Below are 15,894 nucleotides of genomic sequence, written 5' to 3'. Positions count from 1 at the left end.
GCGTTGCGCGCCTGGTGCTTAGCATACTGTGCTGCCCGTCTGGTATTTTGCTGTTTCTGTCATTGCATCCATATATATAATACAACAAGTAGCATCATACCTACAACAAGCCAGGACCATTGGCTTTGTCAATGGTTGTTAGTTGCATAATATAAATAAGCAGCAACTATGGCTTGTATATAATATTGAACAAGCTTCCACTTAAAGCCCTGTTAACACCACAACAATGTTGCTGCTCTTGCATTTAAAAAAGAGAAGGGAAATCCAGAGAGAAACTGACTCTCTTTAAAGGATTTCCCTTCCCCTATGACGCTCACCTGGCATGACGTCAGGCCGTAACTTCCTTGGGAGAAGTGAGCAGTGTGAGCACGCGCACATCGATGAGTCTGCTGTCACTGCAGTCCGGAAAAAACGGACCACCTGTTCCAGGGCACAAAACCGAGCATGATAGAAACCCGTTTCGAGGCCCCCTTTTGAAAACTGCTGGCGCTCAGCACAGATGAGACCCGGCCCACGTAAAGCCCTGTGCATAGGGTCCTGTGATGGCCATGGTGCAGAGACAGCACAAGCTGCAGAGCACGGAAGCAAAATAAGTACAATGATGCCTCTGGTATTTCTTTTAAGGAACCTTCTAGTTGAAAGACAGATACTACAAATTATCCGTCCATGGTTATTAATTTCCACACAGAATAAATCTATCACCTATTATTCTTTGTTCATCTTATCGCTATCAGAAATTATTACACCAACAAAATTATACACAAACACAAGAAATTGGTTTGGAATACTCGTTTTAGTCAACCAAATTTTCTTTACACTGAATTTTTTTGTTTTTGTTTCATTTTATACACATAAATATCCAGACGTCATATATCTATACACATTATATACACAGTGCAACAAACCATAAACATGAACGCACGGAAATCAAACCTTTATACCCTTATTCTCCCTGGTTTAACTGAAGCCCAATTTTTTACATAAGGAAATTCATGGCATAATCTTTTTTAGCCTTAATTCCTTTTTCACAATCACCATACAGTCATAGAGCCTAGGAAGCTAAAATAACTTTATGCTTCTTTTTTTCGAAAAGCTCTCGTAGGATTTTTCACAATCAATTCCACAGTTGTATGGTGTCCGATTATAATAACTGTCAACGCGTTTCGGCCTATCAAAACAGTTTAAGGCCTCCTCAGGACTTAGGGCAACAAGTACAAAATTACCTACAAAAGAAATACAAATAATAAAAATACAAATCTATATACATATACGACTATTACAGTCACGGACACAGGTGCCCAAAGGCGCCCCTAAAGCTCAAAGAGAGGAAAAATTCTCGAGGTCTTGGCAACATTCTTTTTAGACAAAATGAAAAAGAACGAGAAATAGAATAACACCACCTCAAGTGCACAAATCCATATCATGATAGACCCATAGTCCACTACACCACAAAGTGCGAATGGTACCTGCTACATAATAGTGCATCCGCAACCAAATTAAATTAAAAAATACCCCAATTCAAAACAAACATACCAGCAATAAGCTGTATTCCACTTCTTAGTACCAAAGGTACCAGTATCGTCCTCCACCTCACAAAATCGAGGTAAATCGATCTCTTGCACCTACCACTTCGGGTAGTGCTACGTTATTACTTGACAATACTCTGCTATCTAATTTTCTAAATGCAAAAATCAAAAAAAGTGTATATATGAATTAAACTACTATAAATACAAACACATGTATTCATTGCTTCAGCTCGGAAATGGCACAAAGAACTGTAGCGTGCCCCATTACTTACATGTCAAGGTTTCTAGTTGAAGAAAAAGAGATGGCGTCAATTATTCAACTACTGTGGAGTCGCTCCAAAACCAAATACTGCCCATTTCACTCGCAGTAATCAACTCCGTTTGTCCATCCGTTACAGCGCGACTTTCGTTCACGTTACCGGAAGAAAACTATGACTCCGGCTATCTATATCCTGCCCTACATAGTGCGTGGAAACAAACAACAGACTATTCCAACCGACTCCTATTTCTTAACTGGAAAGAGAAAACGGACTCAGATCTAATTCAGTGCCTGATCCAAGATGGTGACGAACAATCGTGTTTAAATAACTTTCAACCATCATTATCATTATTATAAAACGTGATGGTATAAAAGTATATACTGCAATCATACACACTAAAGATAAACTAAACAATTATAAAAAACCAAAACTAATTCAAATATCTATCAAAGATGAGTGTTAAAGAAACCTTATATCCTTGTTAGTTGCCAGCGCCTCTTACAATCTAAGGTATTTACATTGCATTACAAAATGCACCATAAGAGAATTCAATATACAAACACACAGTCACATTATCAACAGGTACAGATCAAACAATTTTATATATAAAGAGAGAAACAAGGCCTCTCTACATATTACAGTCCAATTATTTACATACACGTGATCACATACACTGTTCAACTAAGTAATGACCAGACCTCATCTTTATCATTTAACCCTGTTTTAGATGTTTGGTATTTTTCAATCAGTCTCGCTTCCAGATGGTTAAGTTTAACCTCTGTTTCTCCTTTACTCAAATTCGTCACACAACACAGTACTGACCAGTACATATCTTTAAACGAATGGTTGTGTGTGAAGTAATGATTGACCAAAGGAGCCCCTATGGTCTGACACTTGATCCTGGATTTATGCTGTAAAATCCGGGTTTTTACTGCCTGAATAGTTAGTCCAATATAAAATTTTTCGCATGGACACTTGATACAGTAAATCAAATTTTTTGAATTACAGTTTGAAAATGTTTTATGAATGTGTGTGTGTATTGCCATTGATATTAATTTCTTTAGAGTCCCTCGTCTGGTCACATGCCACACAATTATGGCATTTGAAATGACCAATCACCGGAGGCAAGCCAAGAAGATCTCTAGTATCTCTCGGCATTACCTTTCCAGTGCTACTCTTTGCTCTCACTAGCTGACTTCGGATATTTTGCCCTTTCTTAAACGCAAACAAGGGTTTGGGTATATCTAGATCACCCAACAATTTCCAATTTTTTTGAATCACTTTTTTGACCTTGTTAGCTCTTGGATCAAACGTTAGTACACACGTTAGTGGAGTATTGGTATTATCCTTATCATTCGGTACCAACAGGGTGTCTCTTGGGGTGTACCAAGCTCTTTTGAGTGCAACCTTAATTAATCTTTTCGGGTAACCTCGTGTAATCAATTTCTCTTTCAAATTATTGGCATGGAAAAAGTATTGTTGTTTATTACTGCAATTCCTCCTTATACGGAGAAATTGGCCATATGGCAAATTTTCTTTTAGGGTACGGGGATGATTACTGCTCATGTGCAGCAGGGTATTGCGATCCGTGGGTTTAGTGTATCAACTGACACACAATTTCCCGTCCTCATGTTCAATGTAAACATCCAAAAAATTGATTTTATGGGGCTCACTCGACACCGTAAAGTTAAATTCTTGTGTTCGGTGATTCAACCAATTGTGAAACTCAGTAAGTTCTATCACATCTCCATTCCAGATCATAAAAATGTAATCTATATAGCGACACCAAAACTCAACCTGATGTTTAAATGGGTTGGTGTCGCTATATATCAATCTAAGCTCAAATTGGCCCATCACCAAATTGGCATTTTCCGGAGAAAAACTACAACCCATTGCCACCCTGGAGATTTGAAGGTATAATTTTTCCTTAAAGTTGAAAAAGTTATTTTTTAAGCAAATCTGGGCTAGTTTGACAATAAATTTAGTAGGTACTTGATGTGGGCAGACTCTAGACTCTAGTACAAACTCCAAAACATTCAAGGCATCATCCTGAGGTATGTTGGTGTACAAGGGTTCGATAACGAAGGTGGAGAGTAATTATTTACCTGGGTCAAAATGTAACCCCTCCACCTTCGATATCAAATCCATGGTATCTCTAATATACGCAGGTATTTCTTTAACCAGTGGAACCAAAAATGTATCCACATATTGTGCGAGGGGTTCCAACAGGGATCCACATGCTGCCACAATGGGTCTCCCTGAAGGATTATTTAGAGACTTATGGACTTTTGGCAATACATACATATTAGGAATTTTCTTTTGATCACTGTTCAAGAACTCAAATTCATTTTTGCATAACCATCCGGAATCAAGACCTTCTTGAGTGATGATTAAAATTTCTTCTTTCAAACGTGGGGTAGGGTTAGTGTCAAGTGGCCTGTAAAAATGCCGATTCGACAATTGTTTATTGACTTCTTGTTCGTATTTAACTGTATCCCACAGAACTATCCCTCCCCCTTTATCCGCAGGTTTAACAGTTATAGAAGAATTCTTAGATAGATTGTTTAGCGCTAGCATTTCTGTTTTACTACAGTTGGACTTATAGTAACATTTTTTGCTTTGAAGTTGATCCAAGTCACGTAAAACATGGTTTTCAAAAACCAATATTTTTGAGGGTAAGAGGGTACTTTCTGGTAAATATGTGGATTTCTTTCTCAAACCACTAACATTAGTTAAAGCAACATCTTCTTGTTCTAAGAAGAAGGCTTTTAATCTTACTTTTCTCAGGAAAGCCAAGACTTCAGTTTTTGTGTCTATTGGGTTCTGTAACCTAGTTGGGACAAATGTAAGTCCATTGGACAAAATCGATATCTCTTCTTGAGATGGATTATGATCAGATAAGTTGTAGATCGGGTTAGATTCTGTCTCTAATCTACTCTGGTTAGATAATCCTATCGTCTGTAGGTCTTTTTCCTTGTTCGAAATGGCAGAGCACGGAAGCAGCAGAAGGTACAATAAACAGAAACAGCATGCACCCTGGTGGATAGGAACGGACACATCTGCGGTGTTGAAAATAGAGGTGGGCAAGCCCTTGAAAGTTTCAGCTGGGTCGAGCTAGGTCCCAGGGTCTGGCTTATTATTATTATTATTATTGGATTTTTATGTAGTGTGTAGCTACCCAGGGGCGTCCCAGCGATTGCGACTAGCCAGAGAGCGGCATAATTATTAAGTAGATTGATTGAATAACCATGTTTTGAGCATTTTCCAGAATGTAAGATGAAGGGGTTCACCACGGATTAAGGGGGGGGGGGGCAGCGTGTTCCAGAGTTTGGCTACATTGTAGGTAAATGATCTGCCTCCACTTCTCGACCTTTTTATTTTCAGTGTGACTGCCGATGGTGATTGGAGGAGCGAAGGAATTTCCTTGGTTGGTTGGTAGGGAGTGATGAGAGGTCTGTTAATGGCTGGTCCCAGACCCCAATAGGTCCTATGGGCTATACAAAGGGCCTTAAATGTAACTCTCTCCACGACCGGTAGCCAATGAAGAGTTCTACGGGTTTGTTTAGCATATTTTATTTTTAGGTACACTCATCATTAGTCTAGCTGCACAATTCTGTGCGATCTGGAGTTTCCTCAGGGATTCGATGGGTGCTCCCAGATATATGTAGAGTTTCCATAATCCAGTCGAGATAAAACCAGGGCCTGTATCAAGGTCGTCCTGGCGCTCATTGGGAGAAGGGGTAGAATTGTGCGTAGAAGTCGCATGGTCCCAACACATACACCTGTGACTTTTACAGCTTGGTCATCGAATTTAAGGGAGCTGTCTAGCCAAATACCCAGGCTTTTTATCTTGGTCTTTGGGAGGGGAGCAGGCCAGAGACAGCTGGGCCAGACCTGTTTCAGATCAAGGCCCGAGGTGTTTCCTAGAATCATTAACTCTGTTTTTCCACTGTTCATCTTTAGGCAGGAGTGTTCCATCCGCACAGCCACCTTCCTTAAGCAAATTCCCAGGTCTGAGAGCGTTGTGTGGCCATTAAGCGAGATGACCAGCTGGGTGACATCTGCGTAGGTGACAATCTTTATCCCATGCGGTAGCACGATGTCGGCTAATGGCTGCATGTAGACATTAAATCATGTGGGGCTCAGGGAGGATCCCTGAGGGACACCACAGCTGATCTCTAGAACTGTGGATGAGAATTCCCCTGAGAAAACCTGGAAGGTCCTCTTCTCTAAATAGGATTCAATCCATTTAAGTGCCTCACCTGAGATGCCTTTCTTCCTAAGTCTCTCCATTAGGGTTTTGAAGTTCAACGTATCAAAGGCAGAGCTCAGGTCAAGGAGAATGATGGCCACTGCCCCCCCTTGATCAAGGATCAATTTAGATTCCTCCACCACAGAGAGTAGGGCAGTTTCCGTGCCATGACGGCGTCTGGAGCCTGTTTTGGTGGGGTGTAAAAGGTCGTGGGATTCCAGGTATTCAGAGATGGTCAAGTTCACATGCTTCTCTAGAGCCTTAATAATCACAGGGAGTATAGAAATCGGATGATAGTTGCCTAAATCGTTTGAGTTTAGATTAGATTTCTTTAGTAGAGCCTTCACCATATCATGCTTCCAGGTGCTAGAACTGAACCGATAGCCATAGACAAGTTCATAAGTTTAAGCTTGTGGGGTAGTATAATTTTTCCTGCTTTGTGTAGTATTTGCGGGGGTGCAGGGTCCAATGGGGAGCCGGACTTAATTTGAGTGAGAATTTCCGATAATCTAACTAACGTGAGAGGGGCAAATGATTTGAGTGCAGTGTCTGGGCTATATAAAAACATGTCTGTAGTGATGAGATCACAAGGGCAAGGTGAGCTAGGAAAGGCAGAGTAGATATTTTTCATTTTTTCTTGAAAGAATTCCGCAAGTTCATTGCATCGTGTAGAGGAAGCCATATGAGAGGTATCAGATCTAGGTAGTTCTAGTAGACCCTTTGCAACACGGAAGATCTCTCTGGGGGAATTAGAAGCCAGATTAATTTGTTCTTCATAGTGTGCTGATTGGGCTTCTTTGATTTCACCTTGAATCACCTAGGGGTCTGAGCCTGACCCCTTGAGTCTGTTGTGAAAGCAAAGATTGTGAAACATGAACAGGGGCGTAAGGCGTAAAGCATGCCCCTGCTGTCCAGGGGGGCGTCCAACCATTCACCCCAACTCCAATCTGTATCTGGAAAGTATGGGAAACTCAGGAGCCCTTTCATCACATTCTGGAAGGGGATAGGGGGCATTAATTTATGTTATGCCACTGTAGGGGTGCATGGTCTATTGGTAACTGTGACCAACAGACAATACGCCTGTGTTGGTGTTTCCTAAAGTTTTAACACAGTGTTGATTTTTACAGGCTGTGAAAACCAGCATTGTGTTAAAACTTTAAAAAAGAACGTCAACACAAACACACTTACTTTTAGCACCTTTGAACAATAACCAAGGCGTCCTGGTGATTCTTAGAGTTTTAACACACTATGAGGAAGGGAATGTACCCTTATGGCCAGAGTTACCGACTCTGATTTCCCAGCTGGGGAAATAGGTTCGAGTCTTGGCATCAGTTCAACATCCTGTGATTCTGGCCAAATCACTTAATCGCCCCATGCCTACAAAAATGGAATGTGACTTTGTGTGGGAAAGTAGGATCTACTTTTATGGTTACCCCCACTTTTTGCCTGGTGTTAGGCTGTTTCAGACTAGTCTGACTGGGATCCTGCTAATCAGGACCCCAATCTCTGTGCTTTCTCCCCTAACTTCGTTATTGTGAGTTCTTAGGTATATCCCAGAATAGCTGCTGGTGTACCCTTGTAAGTCCCTAGTATATGGTTCTGAGGTACCCAGGGCGTAGGTACCCCAGGGGTCCACCATGGGCTGAGGCATATATTATGCCACCCATTGGAGACCACTCAAACTGTTACTACAGACCTGCCATTGCAGTCTATGTAAGCTGGAGCTAGCACCAACTACACCAGATATAAGTTTGCTTATATCTGAGGTCATGGCACTTAAACCTATAGGTCAACCCTAATGCAAATCTTTCAATCCTGAAAGTAGGGTGCTCGGTTCAAAGTATGAGCAGGATACCCCTACAACCTTCGGAGTCCATTCTACTGTGTTGTAAGTCCATCAGCCATGCATCATTATGCAATGACCATCTCTAAACTGACTGGAACTAACCCTGTTGTGTTTGGTATTAAACGTGTTGGAATCATACCCCCCACACTGTAAATGGTGTGGGAGGTAGGATTCCATGCACTGTAAAGCTCCCCTGAGAGCCCCTCAGTGCTCCCAGTACCAGTTTTCTAGACCAGGACAGCAACTATGGCTGCTGACCAGAAACACGATTCTGCTCTCCCACTGTTGAGCCAAGCTCGAGCAGTGGAAGGCAGGATAATAGGTATCCTGTCACAGGGAGGTGTGACCACATCCCAGACAGGACTTAGTGTATTAGCACAGGTTGGGGTGCCTGCCAGCACCACTCAGTCTGCTTGAAGGGCACATTTGGTGCCCTCTTTGCATACTCCAGTTCAAACCAGCTCAGGGAGCTATTGGCACCCGCTCTGGTGAGAAACTGGACAAAGGACATGGGAGTATCCTCCCCACTGTCCGACACCTCGTCTGGGAAGGAACCCTGAATCGTCCCAAACCATTCCTTAGGGTACTTAAGATCTTACCTGTGGGAGGGTCCCTAGATTTGTCGTGGGACAAGCTTCATATCAAGACACCACTTCATCTTCGACTGTCTGGGCACTCTGGACTGAGCTGGACTTTTCTCTGGGCACTGAGACTGCAACTGGGAAGACTCCTGCTGCTCCTGGTCTGGTTTTACTGCAAGTCTGCTGCAACATACTTGCCAGTGCTCCATACAGGATCCTTCCAAGGACTGTGGGCATCCAAGACACTTGAAGGATTCTCCCTTAAAGTGAAGGAATCACTTCCCTGCATCTGCAGGCATTGCAAAGCAGCCGGCTGGTCTGCTGATCATGGGCTCCTATGGACTCTGAAAGGCTCAGCAACACAGGTGGTGGTCCATCAACTCCCCCAAGGCCTGCACTGTCCTCTCACCAAGTTTAAGACCAGTATCCTTCATGGGAACTGCAGGAACGGGACCCCTGTGCACCGCATCGACTTGTCGTTGCAAAGGCTTGTTGGCTCTCTTCTCCGAGATCTTTGGGTACCAAGTAGCCCCATCCTCAAGCATCTCCTGTGACCAAGATCTTTGTCCTAACTGCATCTCTTACACCGTGAGCCTACATCTTTGGTGAGCAGCTCAAGGTCCTCTTGTGATTCCTGTGCCTTCGGCCTGTGGGTACTATTGAGGGTCTGCTTTTAATTCAAAGTGTTCCCCTGATTGCTCAGGGCCTACTCTGACTTCCCTGCTTGTGTTGAGTTACTGGTCCAGACACTGCACCTTTTTCGCTTGCCAATTTGTTTGCTGTTGCCAAGGCTTGTTGGTGCTCCTGACAGACATCGACCCCTTAGCTCTCAACAGACACGGGACAGCTCATGAATGGCTCGTGGTCTTCCACAGCATCGCCTGGTACACATAGCTGCAGCTCCAAGGTCACGTCAACTCTTCTGCAACATCCAACATCAGTGGGCATTCGTCTTCCCTGCCTCCTGGTCACTATGGAGTGACGTAGACTCTGTCCACTCTGCTTGCAGGTACTTCTCATCTTCAATCCACCTTTGGGTTCCACCGTCACTTTCACATACTTTGCCAGTGGCATCTTCCTGAAGTCCTCCATTGAGTTTGACGGTTGTTACCAGCGCCACTTTGCACCTATGCATCCGGCTTCCCTGGTCTATGTATCCTGATTCATAGGGTATCCACGGGTGGTGTGGATTTCCAACATTCTGTCTTCCACTGAGTTTCTTCAGTGTCAAATGGGAAGGATCATTCTTCAAAATTGCAACCTTGAATTAACTCTTGATTTGAGCTTGCGGTCGTGTTCCCACTCTGCACACGGCCTCCGTGGGGTTCCTGGTTACTTACCATTGGGGGGTTCTTTGGGCAACTCTACGTCTTCTGGGTGTAGTCTTGACTTGGGTCGTGGTTCACATTCCACTATTTTAGTATATGGTTTGGTCAATGGTGGCTGGTGACATTTGAAAGTGGTGGGCGTAAATTGTCGTACTGCACTACGGCAAGCAAGCGAGCGTAGTAAGCATGCGAAACAACCTGTGGGGAGTTTGGGCGGGGTCCTCCCCCAAGAAAATTTTGAAAAAAGAGTGGACAAATTATGCATTTTCAAGCAAACTTGAGGAAGCAGGAAGGTTAATAAAGCAATAGATTGAATTATTTATCATTTAAGAAATTGCTGGGTGTTGGATTTTTTGGGGTAAGTTATTACACAGAGGACCACACAGAGATGTTAAGAGTGTGGCAGAAAAAAGTATGGTAACAGACAGACAGCAAGATAGAGTGAGGAAGAGAGAGCTCACCTATGCTAACTTTTACGGGTGTCCACTGTTTCTGGCACCTCACACTATCCACCAGTGCCACCTTCACGCTGCCATGAAGGCCTGAGATGGTTGTCTAGGGTAGGCATGTGTAGATGATCCAGTAATCCAGCTGTGCCATACTAATGGCTTTCGTGAACTTGTCCCAGGGATCACTCTGGAGCGGTGGAAGGATTTGTGAGAGAGTGGAAGCTGGCGGTGGGTTTGACAGCTGCATGGACGCACAGCATAAACTGGAGTTCAGAGTTAAAGTGCATCCGCGGGTTCTTATCTGTTCGGGCTGGTGCAGGGTCAGGGGTGGAGATTCGTCTTTTACGCACCACGCTATGCTGCGTTCCTGCTGGTTTTAAGCACTGCACACAAGAGGTGCTGCTTCTCAGAATGCTGAGGGGATGAATAGGGTTTCCCGGTATTCTTTCATGTGGCCTGCAGGTCATAGCAGATGTCAGCAGTGAGCGTGTAGCTCACAGAGCCGTCTTACCAGTATTAATGGCCTCCATTTGCCTGGCTCACTCTAAGTCTAAAAGAGTTTGACTCAGCCCGGGCTCTGATCCCTTTCAAAGGTTACCCCACTGCTACAATAGTCACTTCCTGGGCCTCCTGCAGCAATTAAACACGGGAAGACGAGTGCTAAAGCCGGCCCTGCCTGGGAGAGCCAGCACTGCTCAGCCCGTTCTCACTCTAAACGCTTTATTTCCCTGAATGCGCAAGGGCTCTGGCTGTGAAGCAGACACTGATCCGCTTGGCTCCGATCAGAGGTTTCGATCCGTCTGCAGCTGCTGATAATGTATCTCATGGATGCATAGTCAGACTCTGCATCTCTCACAGCCCCGTCAGCACTTCAGGTGGACATGGAGGGGACTTCGCGGCGCTTCCACTCTGGTGGTGTCTCTGGTGAGACAATTTTGGGGAAACCAGTGGGGGCAGCTTATTGACTCGAGTGAGTGCAAACAGAGCTAGTGCAAATAAGGCCATATAACTGTAAGACCTGAAATCATATTATAACAACAACTCCGAGAGGATAAGAAATAATTACTGACACCACAGCCGGCATGATCGCGGGAGGGAGGGGGGCGGTGTAGGAAATAAAAAATATATATAAATAAATAAAACATTATCTACCTTACCGCTGGGTACCGCACCGCCTCCGCTCCAGGCGTGTAATGGTGCAGCCGGGTTCCGCGTGTTTCTGCAGGAACAGGAAGCATCCAGCCCAGCTGGCATCCTCCCTCTCCTACCCTAAGCCAATCACAACGCTGAAATGGCAGCGTTGTGCTTGGTGAGGCGCAGCGGAGAGCGCCCCAGCTGGGCGCCTGTTAGGAGGTCTCTATGTAGGCTGCATGCAGCCTAGTCGGCCCTGGGGCCGACCAAACAGTCAGTACCCACAACAGTGGGCAAGCCACTCCCCCCTGTCTCGAGCAGGACCGCCCACCCGCCCCCCCCCCAACCAGGCACTTCTGCTTTCCCGCAGTGCGAGAAGCAGAAACATAAAATGGTAGTTTTATCATTTTATGTTTCTGCTTCTCGCACTGCGAGAAAGCAATGGGGCAACACCCCCATGCGCTATGGAGGAGCCGCCACAGGGTTTGGTCCTCCCTGGTGACCACTAAGTATATTGTGCTACTTTCCCGTTTTCTTTGCAATGTATTGTGTGCATTGTGTATATCTCCGGGATGTATTGTGTGCATTGTGTATATCTCCAGGCAGGAGATATCTGAATGTGTTAGTGAGTGTCTTATAATAAATACATACTTTTATAAATACACTGTGTGGTTCTTTTTGATTTGATCTATATCGATGAGATAATGTTCTGGTAAAACAAGCTGTTTTACACTTCTTCTGGACTAAACCTGAAGGCTGCTGTCCACAGCTACCACTTAGAGAGTTTTTTAGGATTGTCTAAGATCACTAAAATCCCATAAGGGTTGTCTGGAATAGTGCAGGGTGCCACACTTACAAAAGTGAGCACGATATACTAAGCCAACCTCCTACACCTTGTGTAATGTAACTAGTTCTCATATAATGTGCGTTTGGGTCAAGTTCATGCTATATAAAACTGAAAAACGATTAAGAGAAGGGCCGGGGCACTAAAAAGTGCAAAAGCCACTGTTATTTCCACTTACCAGTACTTTAATTTTGGCACTTTTAGTTAGAGCAGCCTCTACCAAAAATATTGGTATATATGTGCACGAGTTACAATTCACAAGGTCACATTCATGTTTTTTTTAGACACAATGAGGTTAAGGGCCTGATTCACAAAGGGCCTCTGCAGTCATAGTTGATTCTCTGCACTCGTGGTGACTCCCCCACAGCTGCGCGCCTCCTCTACGAGTGCGCATGCCCTTTGTAAATCAGGCCCGCAGTGATTTGCCCAGAATCACAGAATGTTGAACCAACGCTAAGAATTTAACCTGGTTTCCCAACTCCGTCCCATAAGTCTGAAGCTCTGGCAGCAACGGCCACATCCTTTAAACAGCAAATATAAGAACAAAGCACTTCAAAAAGGTGCTCTAGAGCTGCCCTGTTGGTCCCTGATTGATAAGTAAACTAAACAGAAACAGAAAGATCATGTTATAAATGAATACAGATGAATTTATATGAAGCTCTCTTTAAGTATAATGCCTGGGCCTTGTTGCAGACATTTCGAACATGAACAAATGACCAGTATTGTTCTTTTGAAAAGATGGCAACTCGTGGAAGCCAGAGCCAGTGCAGGGGCCTTTTACAATTTCAGCTACCTCTTCTCAGGTCTGGACAGCGGGACAATTGTCAGTGATGGGCCTCAACAAGGCAATAAGGTTTTCCCTAAACGCACTTGCAGACAAAAACATATGCTGGCTTTTGTCGAGTATTTGGTTCACCTGGAAACTTAAGGAGGGTGTAATGTGCAAAGCCCTCCCTTGGTTTCCTCATCACCAGCAGCACATGGAATTATGGATTTGACAACCTTGCTAATGGCGCACTTGAAATGGGAGGGAACAAGGTGTGGGATAAAGGTGCACTGACTCCACAGCACTGTCCATTCATCCTTATAGAGCGGGAGGTGAGCACTGCAGCAAGGTGTGGGATAAAGGTGCACTGACTCCACAGCACTGTCCATTCATCCTTATAGAGCGGGAGGTGAGCACTGCAGCATCAGACACCAGCAAGGGAAGTGGGCCCTGCCCTCCCCCACCTTTCTCCTGATTGCTCTTTCATTTTATGCCATTCTGTGGCTGCTCCCGCTGATTTTGATTTGTGGGCTCAGCTCTTAGAGCCAAGCTGGACCCCTGGCTTGGCTCTGGCCCGGCCCCTTCCATGAACTGTCTGGCTTCCCCATCTCTAGTTGTAAAGAGGAATATATATACAGAGAGGCAGCACCATCAGCAATGCACAGAGAGAGAGGCAGCATAAGCCACAGCCCACAAAGAGTTAGTGTAAGCCGCAGCGCACATAGTAAGTACAAGACATGGTGCAGAATAAGCAGTGGCGTCATGAACCCCCCACTTTGTCCGCTGGGGCGGGGGGGGGGGGGTGTTATCGGGCTCCACTGGGCCGAGAACAGTGAGCAGCAAACCCACTGCTACTTGTTTTGTCGAAGTTGACACTGACAAACAGCACTGCCTCGGTTTGCTCATAACTGTTAACTTAATGCACGGCTGCATCATGGGGGTTGTTGGCAGTCCACAGCCATACTCCTCTCACTGGTGATTGGCCTTTTTAGGCATACACCTCCTGGAGAGCATTTCAAAGAGCACGTGATGCAGAGCCATAGCAGATGCCTAGCCGCTCTCTGCAGCTGGTCAGCCACTCTAAACCATTTGATAACAAGCATTGGCATAGTCAATAGGTCTCGCATTTGGGACCTTATAAGTGTTTAGCCATGCAACAGTTGGTGTTGTTGCACCAAGGATATTCTGCTGCATAACTAAATACTTATAGGTTCCAAAAAGCGAGACCTATTGGCTATGCCAATGATTGTTTGTTTTTTGTTGCTGTTTTGTTTAAGATGTCACATCTACAACAGCTGGACATGGTTTTTGTTAACAGTTCTTTGCATCAAATGAACTTGTCTTCATTGCTCTGAATGTTGTTTTCATTGCTCTGAATGTTGTTTCCATTCTGATTGTAGGGAGCAGTCATTCCCGGGGGTTTGGGGGCTGCCTAGCTGTGCGCGTGCGCCGAACTTTGCAAATGAGAAAAAGCCTGGTGCAGGCGCAATTTACAAGTGTGGAGTGAGTGAGTGAGCCCCAGGCAGCACGACTCACTCACACAGGAGTTCATGCACTGCACCTGCATACTCAGAATGGTTTAAGGAAACTCGACCCTATCCCTCCTAGGCATTTAACACAAATTTACCAAGAAACTCTGAGAATAGCCTGCTGCACTGACGGCTGGTGGTGTGTGTGCCCGGTGAAAGCATGCACAGACGGCTGGTGGTGTGTGTGCCCGGTGAAAGCGTGCACGAACGGCTGGTGGTGTGTGTGCCTGGTGGAAGCGTGCACTGACGGCTGGTGGTGTGTGTGCCCGGTGAAAGCGTGCACTGACAGCTGGTGGTGTGTGTGCCCAGTGAAAGCGTGCACTGACGGCTGGTCTTGTGTGTGCCTGGTGGAAGCGTGCACTGACGGCTGGTGGTGTGTGCGCCCGGTCGAAGCGTGCCCTGACGGATGGTGGTGTGTGTGCCTGGTGGAAGCGTGCACTGACGGCTGGTGGTGTATGCCTGGTGGAAGCGTGCACTGACGGCTGGCGGTGTGTGTGCCTGGTGGAAGCGTGTACTGACGGCTGGTGGTGTGTGTGCCTGGTGGAAGCGTGCACTGACGGCTGGTGGTGTGTGTGCCTGGTGGAAGCGTGTACTGACGACTGGTGGTGTGTGCATCTGGTGGAAGCGTACACTGACGGCTGGTGGTGTGTGTGCCTGGTGAAAATGTGCACTGACGGCTGGTAGTGTGTGTGTGTGTGCCTGGTGGAAGCATGCACTGACGGCTGGTTGTGTGTGTGCCTGGTGGAAGCATACACTGACGGCTGGCGGTGTGTGTGCCTGGTAGAAGCGTGCACTGACAGATGGTGGTGTGTGTGCCTGGTGAAAGCGTGCACTGATGGCTGGTGGTGTGTGTGCTCCGTGAAAGCATGCACGAAGGCTGGTGATGTGTGTGTGCCCGGTGAAAGCATGCACTGAGGCCTGGTGGTGTGTGCCTGGTGGAAGTGTGCACCGACGGCTGGTAGGTTGTGACGGCTGGTAGTGTGTGTGCCTGGTGAAAGGGTGCACTGACGGCTGGTGGTGTGTGTGCCTGGTGGAAGCATGCACTGACAGCTGGTGGTGTATGTGCCTAGTGGAAGCGTGCACTGATGGCTGGTAGTGTGTGTGCCTGGTGGAAGCGTGCACTGATGGTTGGTGGTGTGTGTGCCTGGTGGAAGCATGCACTGGCGGCTGATGGTGTTTGTGCCTGGTGGAAGCGTGCACTGATGGCTGGTGGTGTGTGTGCCTGGTGGAAGCTTGCACTGACGGCTAGTGGTGTGTGTGCCTGGTGGAAGCGTGCACTGACGGCTGGTGGTGTGTGTGCCTTGTGGAAGTGTGCACTGATGACTGGTGGTGTGTGTGCCCGGTGTAAAAGTGCACTGACGGCTGGTACTGTGTGGGCCTGG

The 15,894-nt window shown here is 45.9% G+C and overlaps 1 protein-coding gene across 1 annotated transcript in view; it reads right to left on the bottom strand.

Annotated features, from left to right (window-relative positions):
* GAA (alpha glucosidase) overlaps positions 1 to 15,894 on the bottom strand; it is a 469,553-nt gene that overhangs the window by 126,307 nt on the left and 327,352 nt on the right. The gene's annotated exons all lie outside the window — the stretch shown is intronic.

Source organism: Lissotriton helveticus, chromosome 7, assembly GCF_964261635.1.
Source record: "Lissotriton helveticus chromosome 7, aLisHel1.1, whole genome shotgun sequence".
Classification (NCBI taxonomy): Eukaryota; Metazoa; Chordata; class Amphibia; order Caudata; family Salamandridae; genus Lissotriton; species Lissotriton helveticus.
The sequence above is the reverse complement of the archived record's forward strand: the minus strand, read 5'-3'. Positions and strand labels throughout refer to the sequence as shown.